Genomic DNA, 12080 nt, shown 5'->3' with positions numbered 1-12080 from the left:
ATATACGTAACGAGTTCATATACCATCTAGTCGATTCTCAACTTTCACGCCTATTTTCCGGACATTTTTGTGATCCCATCTTTCTGAATTCCAAGCTTTTCATTAAATTGAAGCATATTTGAAAAAAGGCATAAAAAAATGTTCATAAGAAATACCATAAAGTAACAATAGAGTATAACGGAATTCTACCGTTGAAACGTTTCAACGTTTCTCAGTTTTGTTCTAAATGTTTTCCGATTGTGTTACAAATAACTAATTCGTAAGAGTACTTCGAGAGATTCCGATACGTTTAAATTTTTCTTTTTATTTCATCTCATCTATTAACCCTGTATTTTTTGTTTACAGTATCTTCGAGTGCACCCACAGTAAGATGAATTGTCACAATTCGATATTCCCTAGCAAAAAAAATTTTTTTTTCTATGCAATTTTGAATTTTCATTCCGTTTAGTGGTGTTTTTTTTCAATCTGGTCACAATAAATCGAAATCAATCTTTAGAAAAATATGATAGTTTGCTACTCACAGATCTTAGGACAGATATTTTTTTTTAAATGCAGTTTGAATTCTGAAACACCCGATGGAAAATTTCCCTCCGTGTACTTTTGATGCACTGGAAATTGAAGTCTGAATCTGAGATGAAATTCAGATGAATTTTATTTGATTGAACATTGAAATTCATGCCAATATGATAATTTTGACAATTTTGACAATTTTGAGAATTTTGAGAATTTTGACAATTTGGACAATTTTGACAATTTGGACAATTTGGACAATTTTGACAATTTTGACAATTTTGACAATTTTGACAATTTTGACAATTTTGACAATTTTAACAATTTTGACAATTTTGACAATTTTGACAATTTTGACAATTTTGACAATTTTGACAATTTTGACAATTTTGACAATTTTGACAATTTTGACAATTTTGACAATTTTGACAATTTTGACAATTTTGACAATTTTGACAATTTTGACAATTTTGACAATTTTGACAATTTTGACAATTTTGACAATTTTGACAATTTTGACAATTTTGACAATTTTGACAATTTTGACAATTTTGACAATTTTGACAATTTTGACAATTTTGACAATTTTGACAATTTTGACAATTTTGACAATTTTGACAATTTTGACAATTTTGACAATTTTGACAATTTTGACAATTTTGACAATTTTGACAATTTTGACAATTTTGACAATTTTGACAATTTTGACAATTTTGACAATTTTGACAATTTTGACAATTTTGACAATTTTGACAATTTTGACAATTTTGACAATTTTGACAATTTTGACAATTTTGACAATTTTGACAATTTTGACAATTTTGACAATTTTGACAATTTTGACAATTTTGACAATTTTGACAATTTTGACAATTTTGACAATTTTGACAATTTTGACAATTTTGACAATTTTGACAATTTTGACAATTTTGACAATTTTGACAATTTTGACAATTTTGACAATTTTGACAATTTTGACAATTTTGACAATTTTGACAATTTTGACAATTTTGACAATTTTGACAATTTTGACAATTTTGACAATTTTGACAATTTTGACAATTTTGACAATTTTGACAATTTTGACAATTTTGACAATTTTGACAATTTTGACAATTTTGACAATTTTGACAATTTTGACAATTTTAACAATTTTGACAATTTTGACAATTTTGACAATTTTGACAATTTTGACAATTTTGACAATTTTGACAATTTTGACAATTTTGACAATTTTGACAATTTTGACAATTTTGACAATTTTGACAATTTTGACAATTTTGACAATTTTGACAATTTTGACAATTTTGACAATTTTGACAATTTTGACAATTTTGACAATTTTGACAATTTTGACAATTTTGACAATTTTGACAATTTTGACAATTTTGACAATTTTGACAATTTTGACAATTTTGACAATTTTGACAATTTTGACAATTTTGACAATTTTGACAATTTTGACAATTTTGACAATTTTGACAATTTTGACAATTTTGACAATTTTGACAATTTTGACAATTTTGACAATTTTGACAATTTTGACAATTTTGACAATTTTGACAATTTTGACAATTTTGACAATTTTGACAATTTTGACAATTTTGACAATTTTGACAATTTTGACAATTTTGACAATTTTGACAATTTTGACAATTTTGACAATTTTGACAATTTTGACAATTTTGACAATTTTGACAATTTTGACAATTTTGACAATTTTGACAATTTTGACAATTTTGACAATTTTGACAATTTTGACAATTTTGACAATTTTGACAATTTTGACAATTTTGACAATTTTGACAATTTTGACAATTTTGACAATTTTGACAATTTTGACAATTTTGACAATTTTGACAATTTTGACAATTTTGACAATTTTGACAATTTTGACAATTTTGACAATTTTGACAATTTTGACAATTTTGACAATTTTGACAATTTTGACAATTTTGACAATTTTGACAATTTTGACAATTTTGACAATTTTGACAATTTTGACAATTTTGACAATTTTGACAATTTTGACAATTTTGACAATTTTGACAATTTTGACAATTTTGACAATTTTGACAATTTTGACAATTTTGACAATTTTGACAATTTTGACAATTTTGACAATTTTGACAATTTTGACAATTTTGACAATTTTGACAATTTTGACAATTTTGACAATTTTGACAATTTTGACAATTTTGACAATTTTGACAATTTTGACAATTTTGACAATTTTGACAATTTTGACAATTTTGACAATTTTGACAATTTTGACAATTTTGACAATTTTGACAATTTTGACAATTTTGACAATTTTGACAATTTTGACAATTTTAACAATTTTGACAATTTTGACAATTTTGACAATTTTGACAATTTTGACAATTTTGACAATTTTGACAATTTTGACAATTTTGACAATTTTGACAATTTTGACAATTTTGACAATTTTGACAATTTTGACAATTTTGACAATTTTGACAATTTTGACAATTTTGACAATTTTGACAATTTTGACAATTTTGACAATTTTGACAATTTTGACAATTTTGACAATTTTGACAATTTTGACAATTTTGACAATTTTGACAATTTTGACAATTTTGGCAATTTTGACAATTTTGGCAATTTTGACAATTTCGACAATTTTAATTTTTCCTTACAATTTTGAAATTTTTCGGCAGATTAGAAAATATGAACAGTGTTTTCATTTTTTGTCAAATCGAATGGTTTCTATCGAGAAGGTTTTGTTTTTTTTAATCTTCGCATCTTTTGTTCATATTTGTGGATCAAATTTTTCTCAGTGTGGGAGAATTTTTCATCGGACGTTTCGAATCACATCAGTAGTAGTGGGTACGAGTTAAATCTTTTCATGTTTCATTGTTGGTAGTAGTTGTAGCAGCAATGTTTTTCTTCTTCTAGTTCTTAACGTTTGGTTGTTCTGTTTAAAATTCAGTTTCTTTTATGTTAGGTGACGATCTTTGTCACCAATTTGTTTTTTTGATTGTTTTTCAATTTAAGGTTACTTTTTTTATAACAACGAGTTTGTTTTTTTACGTTTCTTACGTAGGATGTCTTTTAAAACATTCAGTAGTATTCTACCGCGTAAGGTTCTTGTTTTAGGCAAGGGCACACTGCGCATTTTTTTCAATGCAAATTTGCTGTTTGGAAGAATGTTTTTTATTCAATCGGAACCACATAAAATGATTTTCTAAGTTGGTTACTTATGTTTTTGTTTACAGTTAAGATACTTTGCTGTAGACATCCATTGTTTTGTTTGGTTTTCTGTTTGGTTGTTTTTGCATATTGTTGTTTTTTTGATTAACTGTCTGGATGTGGGGTTGTTCTGTGAGATATTTGATGCCTTATTTTCACGCTTCTTTCTGGTTAAGCGCTTGGAGGTTGAACCTTACAGTTGATATAAAAAACATCTATAGTGGATCTCTCACTTGGTGAGAGAAAGAGAGTAGGGAAAGGACAACATTTCTGTTGCGGACAACTAAGAGGATCGTGCAACGAAAATCACTTTCTCTCTCGCTTTGGAGAGAGAAAACATTCAACAGTCAAGAATATAGATACACGCTGAGAGAAGTGAGTTTTTGCAGGCTCGAATCTGAGAGAAGGGAAAATGTTGCAGAAATTTTGATATTCGAGTGTTGTTGCGTTAAAGGGTTTTGAGCAGTTCTTTTCTTGTGTGGATTCAGCTTTCCGTTAATTATATTTGTGTGTTGCTAATATTATATGACTAGATTTTTTTTTGTTATCATTTTTGAAACGTTTTCGTATAAACTACTCTCCAAATTCATATTTTTTCTTCTTCTGTGTATCTCTTATGTCTTAATAATTCTCGTAAATCTGTCCTAGCATTACTAACATTACATTCCTAAAATGTAGTACCTTCGTAACCTTATAATGTTCATAATAACGATAATAAACGGTACAGCCTCCCCTAAATCTTCAAGAGGGGGTGATCGCTGATGACATTCGGGATGACATTCCAACAGGTTTCTCGAAAGGCCAGTAGGATAGTAGTATGTAGTGGGAAAAAATAACGATGCTGACTGAAGAAGATGCTGGTGCTGATTCGAGGAAGCTCGGAGGAAACCCCGCGACGTGAATGATCTAGTCTTCTTCCTCTTCCCGGAAGAGATAGGTGCTCCAGTAGACCAGATTGAACAGGGCAAAGACCAGCGGGAACGTTATCCGGGAGATGACGTCGATGCGCTTGGACCGGGAGCATTGTCTGCGATGCGTGGTAAATGTTTTTCGGACGAGAAGAAAAAGAAATGAGAAAAGTCGGTTAATTTCAAGGTAGTAACAATATCAAGCATGCATGTATACTACGAAAAAGAAAAAAATATCAAATTTATACTGAAATGTTGATTCTGGATATAAGGATTTGGAAATTTATAAAAGAAAATTTTGAACTCTACGGAACTGAAGGCATGCAGCAGAAAGTAGTTGTAAATAAAGAATTCTACCAAACGTTTAACACAAGAGTTTAGATAATTTTATACATTCCGCCCAATGAAAGTTTGGAAATCTGGCATGGCAATGGCTTCCAAGCAATTCCAAATTATGTAGAAGTCCTATTCTCATGTACTTATAGAAAGATGAGCAAGATAACACGAGGAAAAAGACGACAGTTGTTTCAGTTTTTCAGCTAGTTATACCAACCATCAAAGTGAGTTGATGTTTTTTTCGCCTCCAAATATAAATATAATAGACTCAACTACAATCTGTAGATTGACGTTACTCAATTGACTATAAATATAATGGAATCAACTGTAATGGTATGATTGATTCAACTTTAAACAAGTGATAGATTCAACTATAATTGTTGTATAATTGATTCACCTACAACTGTCTGATTAATTTAAGTCATTCAACTATAAATATGGTAGATTCAACAATACATTCCTGGTTGACCTCTCACATTTAACTTTAGCTGTAATGGTATAATTCATTCAACTGTAAAAATTGATGATTAATTTACAAATGTATGGTTGATTCTAGGCATTGAACTATAAATATAATCAATTCAGGTTTATTCTTATGATTGAAATAGTTAAATCTATCATATTTAAAGTAAAAACAAATATACCTGTTTTGATGAATTTACTCTACTTATTGTTGAATGCACAACATCAATCATACGATTGTCATACCACTATTTGAATCTTCATTTGTATTGTTGAAACACAAAAAATCAAGAAGATAATCTATCACATACACAGTTTAAATCTTTAGATTTATCGAGAATCAAGCAAAAAAATAGAAGAATATAGGTGGAATATTGCTGGAAAAACTATACTTTTTCCTCGGAAAAGTTTTTCCAGTTTTTTTTAAAAGAACATAATCGGTCATTTCAGCATAAGTCGAGTAATACCAAACTCGAGAAAAAAATCATGGAAAACAACATTCATACATTAGAACATTTCAACGTACTTTTGTTTTTTTTGCTAACTTTACCAAGTATGAAAAATAATAACGTGATTATTTGGTTGATTCCTGATTTCAAATTGTGTGTACTGATTGTTTTTGCAAAGCGATTAAGAAAGCAATGTCTGAATATCAATTGAGAAATTACCTGAACTTGTTAATTTTACATGACTTTCCCAAATCAATCAAACCAGCATTTGTCTTACTTTTAGACAAGATTTTGTCTTTGATGGTGGCTCCAGAGAGTTGTTATATAGAGCAGGGATTGGAGAACCACTGCAAATTTTTACGTGGTCCTCCCATACATTCTTATTTGATTGTTTAATATGTAGGGGAGAATGGGATACTTGATCCCCTTTTTTAATTTTTAATCATAGCTTTTAGGAAAAATTTTGCAACTCGTCGTCTTTTGCATTTTCTGACAGCGTGTAATTTCAACTTTATATGCTCCAAAAGTTGGAACGATACATGAACCCGTAAATGAACTAAAGCATTTTTGTGGAAGTAAACAAATTGAAATAATTTTTAACTTAAGGGAGACTTGATCCTTTTTTGAAGGTGACTTGATCCTTCATTCCGGGGGCCCTAGTCCTTGGAAAAAATCAAACAAAATTTCAAAACAGGATTTCCAGAAAAAAAGAAAAAAGAGAAAATTCCAAAACTAGGTCTCAACCCTTGTGTCATTGCATACTTTAAGGCGCTATTTTCTGTATTTAAGAGAAAATCAACTTTCTAAGCCCTTTTTGCCAGAAAATTATTGTATAAATATCAGGTATTGGATATCTTATCGTAATATTTGTGAAATTACGTTTAGTTTTGCCAAATTTTTAGAACAATCGGTACCTGTACATAAATGTTAAACCTTTAAAAATGGATTTTGCAGTTTTCTAGAACAAATGGTATCAAGCAATCCCTTTAGAGTTAACCGAATGAGCTGAAATTTGACATGAGGCTTTCTGACAAGCCAAGGAACGATTTTCGCCCCAAGATTTTAATTCCGGAATAAACTCTATTTTTGGACCACCGTATTGTCCAGCTTATCTGGATTTCCCCCAAAAAGCTTGAAAATATAGCGTAAGAGCTGAAAAATTATTCTTTTCAACGGTCTATCTGCTTTTATTTCTAATCGTTGCATATTCTTTTGAAAAAACTTTCAATGTGCATAATATAAAAAAATGGGGAAGGTCTCTTCCTCTGATCATGGAATTACCACATAAAAAAATTACCTCATAATATAACAAAACAATATATTTTCGATTTCTCGATGAGTTTAAAAAATTTTAATTTCTAAGACCAGCATGATGTTTGGATTGCAAAAATTTCAAAACATTTAATGTTAATGTTATTAAATGTTTATTTGATTTACTTTTTTTAAATACTTGCCACATTGAATAACAAGATATAAAATTCATAGACAACCCGTTTCTTGACTGTTTTGGAAATATTTGGAAAATTCTTGGAAGCTTAAAAGTAAATTTTCTGCTTTTAAGATATACATTTTTCATACTATTTTTTTTTACAAAACTTATGCTTGGCATTTCTTTTGTATGAAACTGAAATATATTGAACAGCAAATAGAAAAAAAATATTTTGAACTTCGAAGAATCCATTTCTAAATGTCCCTTTTTTGCAACACCTGAAAAATGCTTTCTGTGATAAGGGGTATGAAACCTGATCGTTAGAGGCAAAATTTTAGAACATTCTGTCTAGCTTCAATTGACCGTTTTAAAAAAAACACGTTTTCATGTTTCAGGGTAACTTTGATCACCCAACTGGTTTTAAGAATAAAATTGATTGAGACAAATTCATGATTGCATTCAACTTTAAAAGCCTGAAATAAAATAATTCATATTTTGAGCCACAAACGCACATATTCGAAAAAGCATTGTGGTGCTGCATATATTAAGGGGTAAAAAATATGAAAATTTTTCAAGAAAATTTGAACAACAAAAAAAACAAAAAAAAAATATATGGAACATTCTAAATCAGGGTTGAGCAACCTTTTGAACCACCACGGGTCAATTCGAATTTAAAATTCTTTCGACGGGCTACTCTCTAAATATCACTTACCAACAATTTATAATGCTTCAAGTATAGTTATAGTATTAAAATCGAACGTTATTCTTTTATGATAACAATTTTTTTCACGAATAAAAACTGAAAACGGAAAGAATAAAAAAAATTCGTGTAGTTTGAAAGAAAATTTAACACTATTTTTCAAATGCAAAGCAGACAATATTGACCGGAGTTGATAAGGTACATCACTAAATCTTAGGTAGTTTCTATGAAAATTTGTTAATTGATTTTAACTTTTTTGCAAACATTTGTTCTTCCATACAGAGACATCTTTTTATTCGCTTTTTTTTAATCGAAAAACGAAAACTAATGTTTGTAACAAATTTGAACCGTTTTCTAAAAACAATCATTCCGAGTATACTACTTCTCCTCACTTCAAAGTCCTCTGGAAAGATATTTATATTTTGGAATCACTCTCTTTTAAGCGTTGGACGTTGAATCTTTATCGAAATTTATTGAAAAAAAAAAAGGAATTTTACTTTTTTTATAGTATAAATTTTCCCGAAGACCAAATTTTTCGCTATAAACGGTGGAAAACAATTTTTTTAAATTCAAAATTCCGTTTAAATTTAGGAATTGATCAAAGTTGAGTAAATTCACAGATTGTTAAGGGAATTTCGTCCAAGTTCCAGTTCTCAAACTTGAATTCTTGAATCCAAAGTCAACTTCCTTGCAATTTTTTTAATTTGAAAAACCTTCATCAGTAACCTTAGTGTTTCTTTATCGCCTTTTGAAGGATTTTCCATTGTACCAGAAGCATTACCATATATTCCCTCTCTGGATAGCCCTTATTTGCGAAAATTGGCGACTAGTTTTTTTTTGATCCAAAAGATGGTTCTTTTCTTCATAATTTATTTTCAAAAGTTAGAAGCTATACCACAGCGATGACAAAAAGCGTGAAAATGTATTTTTAGTTTTAAGAGAAATCACTGTCTCCTAAACGGAAGTTGTTGAAAAAAAAAATTAAATTCAATTTCAGGGCGTATCTTCTAGAAATTTTTCCACAAAGTGCCGATTTTTTTCTAACAAATGGTGTAAAACTGTTTTTTCATTCGAAACTCCATGTAAGATAATTGAATTGACATTTTTAATAAGGTTTTTTTTTAGAAAAATTCAAACTTTAGAAATTTTTAAACAAATTTCGCCAAAAATTACAGTTGACATTATTGATTCTAGATGAATTTATCAGATTTCATAATTTTTTTTAACAAATTCAGATACCACTGGGATCGGATTTTCAAAGCTAATCTAACTAAGATAATGTTGATTGCTTTTTTGAAAGATGTCACTGTGAAATTTCTGAAAGTAGTCGTTCCAAACTTCTTCAGTCAAACCACATTTTGCTTTTGATTATGAGTCATGTTGATAAGAATCCTACGTCGACCATGTCAATAAGAGCTCTTAATATTCAAGAACAAAAAGTGTACTCTTGTTAATGTATTATTTTTTTGCCAGAATTTGAGCAACGGACTTATAAAGTCTGTGATAATCTGTATTCTTCCCATTTTTTGTTTGTTCTAGAGGTCCACTTTATTTTTTTTTTTAATTTTGAAGTGATAGTTTAATAACAGGGAAAAAATGCCATCTGAATAAAAAAAAACTAAAATATCGCGTTTTGCCTATCAATCACATTGCACTTTTGCCTTTAAAAAAAACACAAGAAATGACAGAAAAAAGTTAACCGTCTGAATGACTGTGAGGCAAGTTACTGAGATGTAATTCTTTTTTGTTTAGTATCGACTAGTGTTTTATTAAAATATATCAAGGAAAAAGTCAGAAAAAAAAAGAAATTTCAATAAAAGCTTAGCTCTTCCCTGTTCTAGATTTATCCAATATATCTGTTTTCTTTTTTTTCCTTCGAAATTCACCTCTGAGATGAGTTTTTGATAGCTCTAAGCGAATTTGCGCTTTCTTAAAACATTCAAATACTATCGCAAACCAAGTATCAATTTTAGCTTTTTTATGCTAAGCACATCTTCGTTAGAGCTATAGCATTAATCTTCATAAAAAATAATCTCCATCCTATACATCACCCGAACTCTTAAGCTCTTATGGCTAAGTTTAAAATGCTATAAAAAACTATAAACCCTTTGAAACCCCTACAATATTGGTAGTTGATGAAAGGGCTAAACTAGAGAATTCGAATTTTGCTATCTAACGCCATCTTTGAAATCCAAAATGGCGACCTTGCTGAACATTAAATGGCCGTAAACGATTAAAAATCGTATGAAACCCCCACAATATGGCTATTGGGTAAAAGTGCTAAACGAATAGAAATCAAATTTTGCTATCTGCGCCACCTAAAATGGTGACTTTAGCTGATCTTTAAAATGATGTAAATGGTCGAAAATCTCACTAAAATTTCATGCGTTTTTCAGTGATTTACAGCATTTTCAAGTAAAGCGAAAGCCGCCATATTGGATTTCAAGATGGCATCAGAAAGCGAAAATCGACTTCTACTCGATAATACCAAATTCGACTTCCTCTTGTATAGCCCTTCCACTCAGTACCCGTATTGATGATGTTTCATGAGATTTTCAGGAATTTAAAGCTTTGAAAAGAAAAGCGGAAGCCACCATGTTGGATTAATGAAGGCGTCAAGCAATTCTCCAGTTTTTTCTTCTACTAGTTCCCTTTCACTCAATACTCATATTGTAGAGATATTCATACCACTTTCGGTAATTTGAAGTATTTCAAAGATTTTTATATGTTTCTTTTTTGCCTAACTTAGAAACAACACACATGGCTTATCAAAAATGTGTGAAAATGGGAACTCCAACTCAAATATGTGCAATTTAGCCTTAGCGGGTCCTGTTTTGACATCTTGATCGAGCACTGTCACCTAATTTATTACGGGTTTAAGATCAAGCACTTCGTGCCTTTGTATAACATGCAAAAAAAGCTTGAAACAAACTTCTAAGTTTATGTTTTATTGGAGTTTTTAAAGAGCATTCAGAACTCTTTCTAGACAATTTAAACAGTATATTTAGTACAAGCTTTATTAGCGTTTTCAGAACTACCTTAAAACAAATGGGTGAATCAAAGCATTTTTCATGACCACAATAAAACAGTTAAAAAACTGGCCGCATATAAAATGCCATAATTTTTATTTATGCCTCCAAAAAAAATTGTTTGAACAAGTTTTATAACAATAATTATGGAAGGTTGGTTGTAAGCTTAAAATGTGACCTAAAATTTGTCGATTATTTTAGATTAAAAAAATTTCAATTTTTTTTCATGATTTTTATTGAGTAATTTCTAGGTTATGAAAAAATTTGCCCGGATATTACCCGGATTTTTGGTCGTCAGTTTTTAAATCAAATGCCCGTATTTTACCAGGTTTTTATATAAAATTGTCCGCATTTGTGCAGCCCGGATACGTACTGAAAAAATTCTGTCAACCTTAACATAGACTATAGTCACACAAAACTGGAAAGTCAAATTTTCATGAACTTCAAGTTGATCAGCAAGTGTTTATAATTTCACTTATTTGAAGCTTGATGTACTTGCATTAAAACGTAGAAAACATTTTCAGGATACATTTCTTGATGATCATGATTTTCGTTACCTTATCAAAATTAAGTAGATAAGTAAAATTCTCCTGTTTTACAATAGTCTTAGAGTATTTTGATATTTTTATAAAATTTCTCAATATACAAATTTTAAACACTTGTGAAATTAAACATGTAGATCATGATTCAAGCCCAACCATAGGTTGTTAAATGTTATACAGACTCATGTCTGTAAGTACAGTACCGTTCATAATTGTATAGAAATTGGAAGCAAGCGCACTGTCACTTCGACTTTGAACTTCCATAACTTTTAACTCTGATGACAGTTTTAGATCAAATTTGTTGCGTTAGATAGATCAACTATCACACTATTATATCACAAAATTTGAGCTTTCTGGAGTTTGTGTGGCCTGAAAAACCGTAATTTTACGAAAATCGGACTTTTTAGACTTTTCTCATTCAAACTGCAATATCTCTGGAACTACGCTGCATTTTTTATTGAAATTTTGCACAGTGATTGTTGAAATATGAAGCTAGCAT

General features: G+C 29.6%; 1 protein-coding gene across 4 annotated transcripts in view; it reads right to left on the bottom strand.

Annotated features, from left to right (window-relative positions):
• LOC129755577 (glutamate-gated chloride channel) overlaps positions 1 to 12080 on the bottom strand; it is a 339466-nt gene that overhangs the window by 109099 nt on the left and 218287 nt on the right. The window lies entirely within an intron of this gene.

The sequence above is a fragment of the Uranotaenia lowii genome, chromosome 3 (assembly GCF_029784155.1).
Source record: "Uranotaenia lowii strain MFRU-FL chromosome 3, ASM2978415v1, whole genome shotgun sequence".
Lineage (NCBI taxonomy): Eukaryota > Metazoa > Arthropoda > Insecta > Diptera > Culicidae > Uranotaenia > Uranotaenia lowii.
This window is presented reverse-complemented; position numbering and strand designations above follow the sequence as displayed.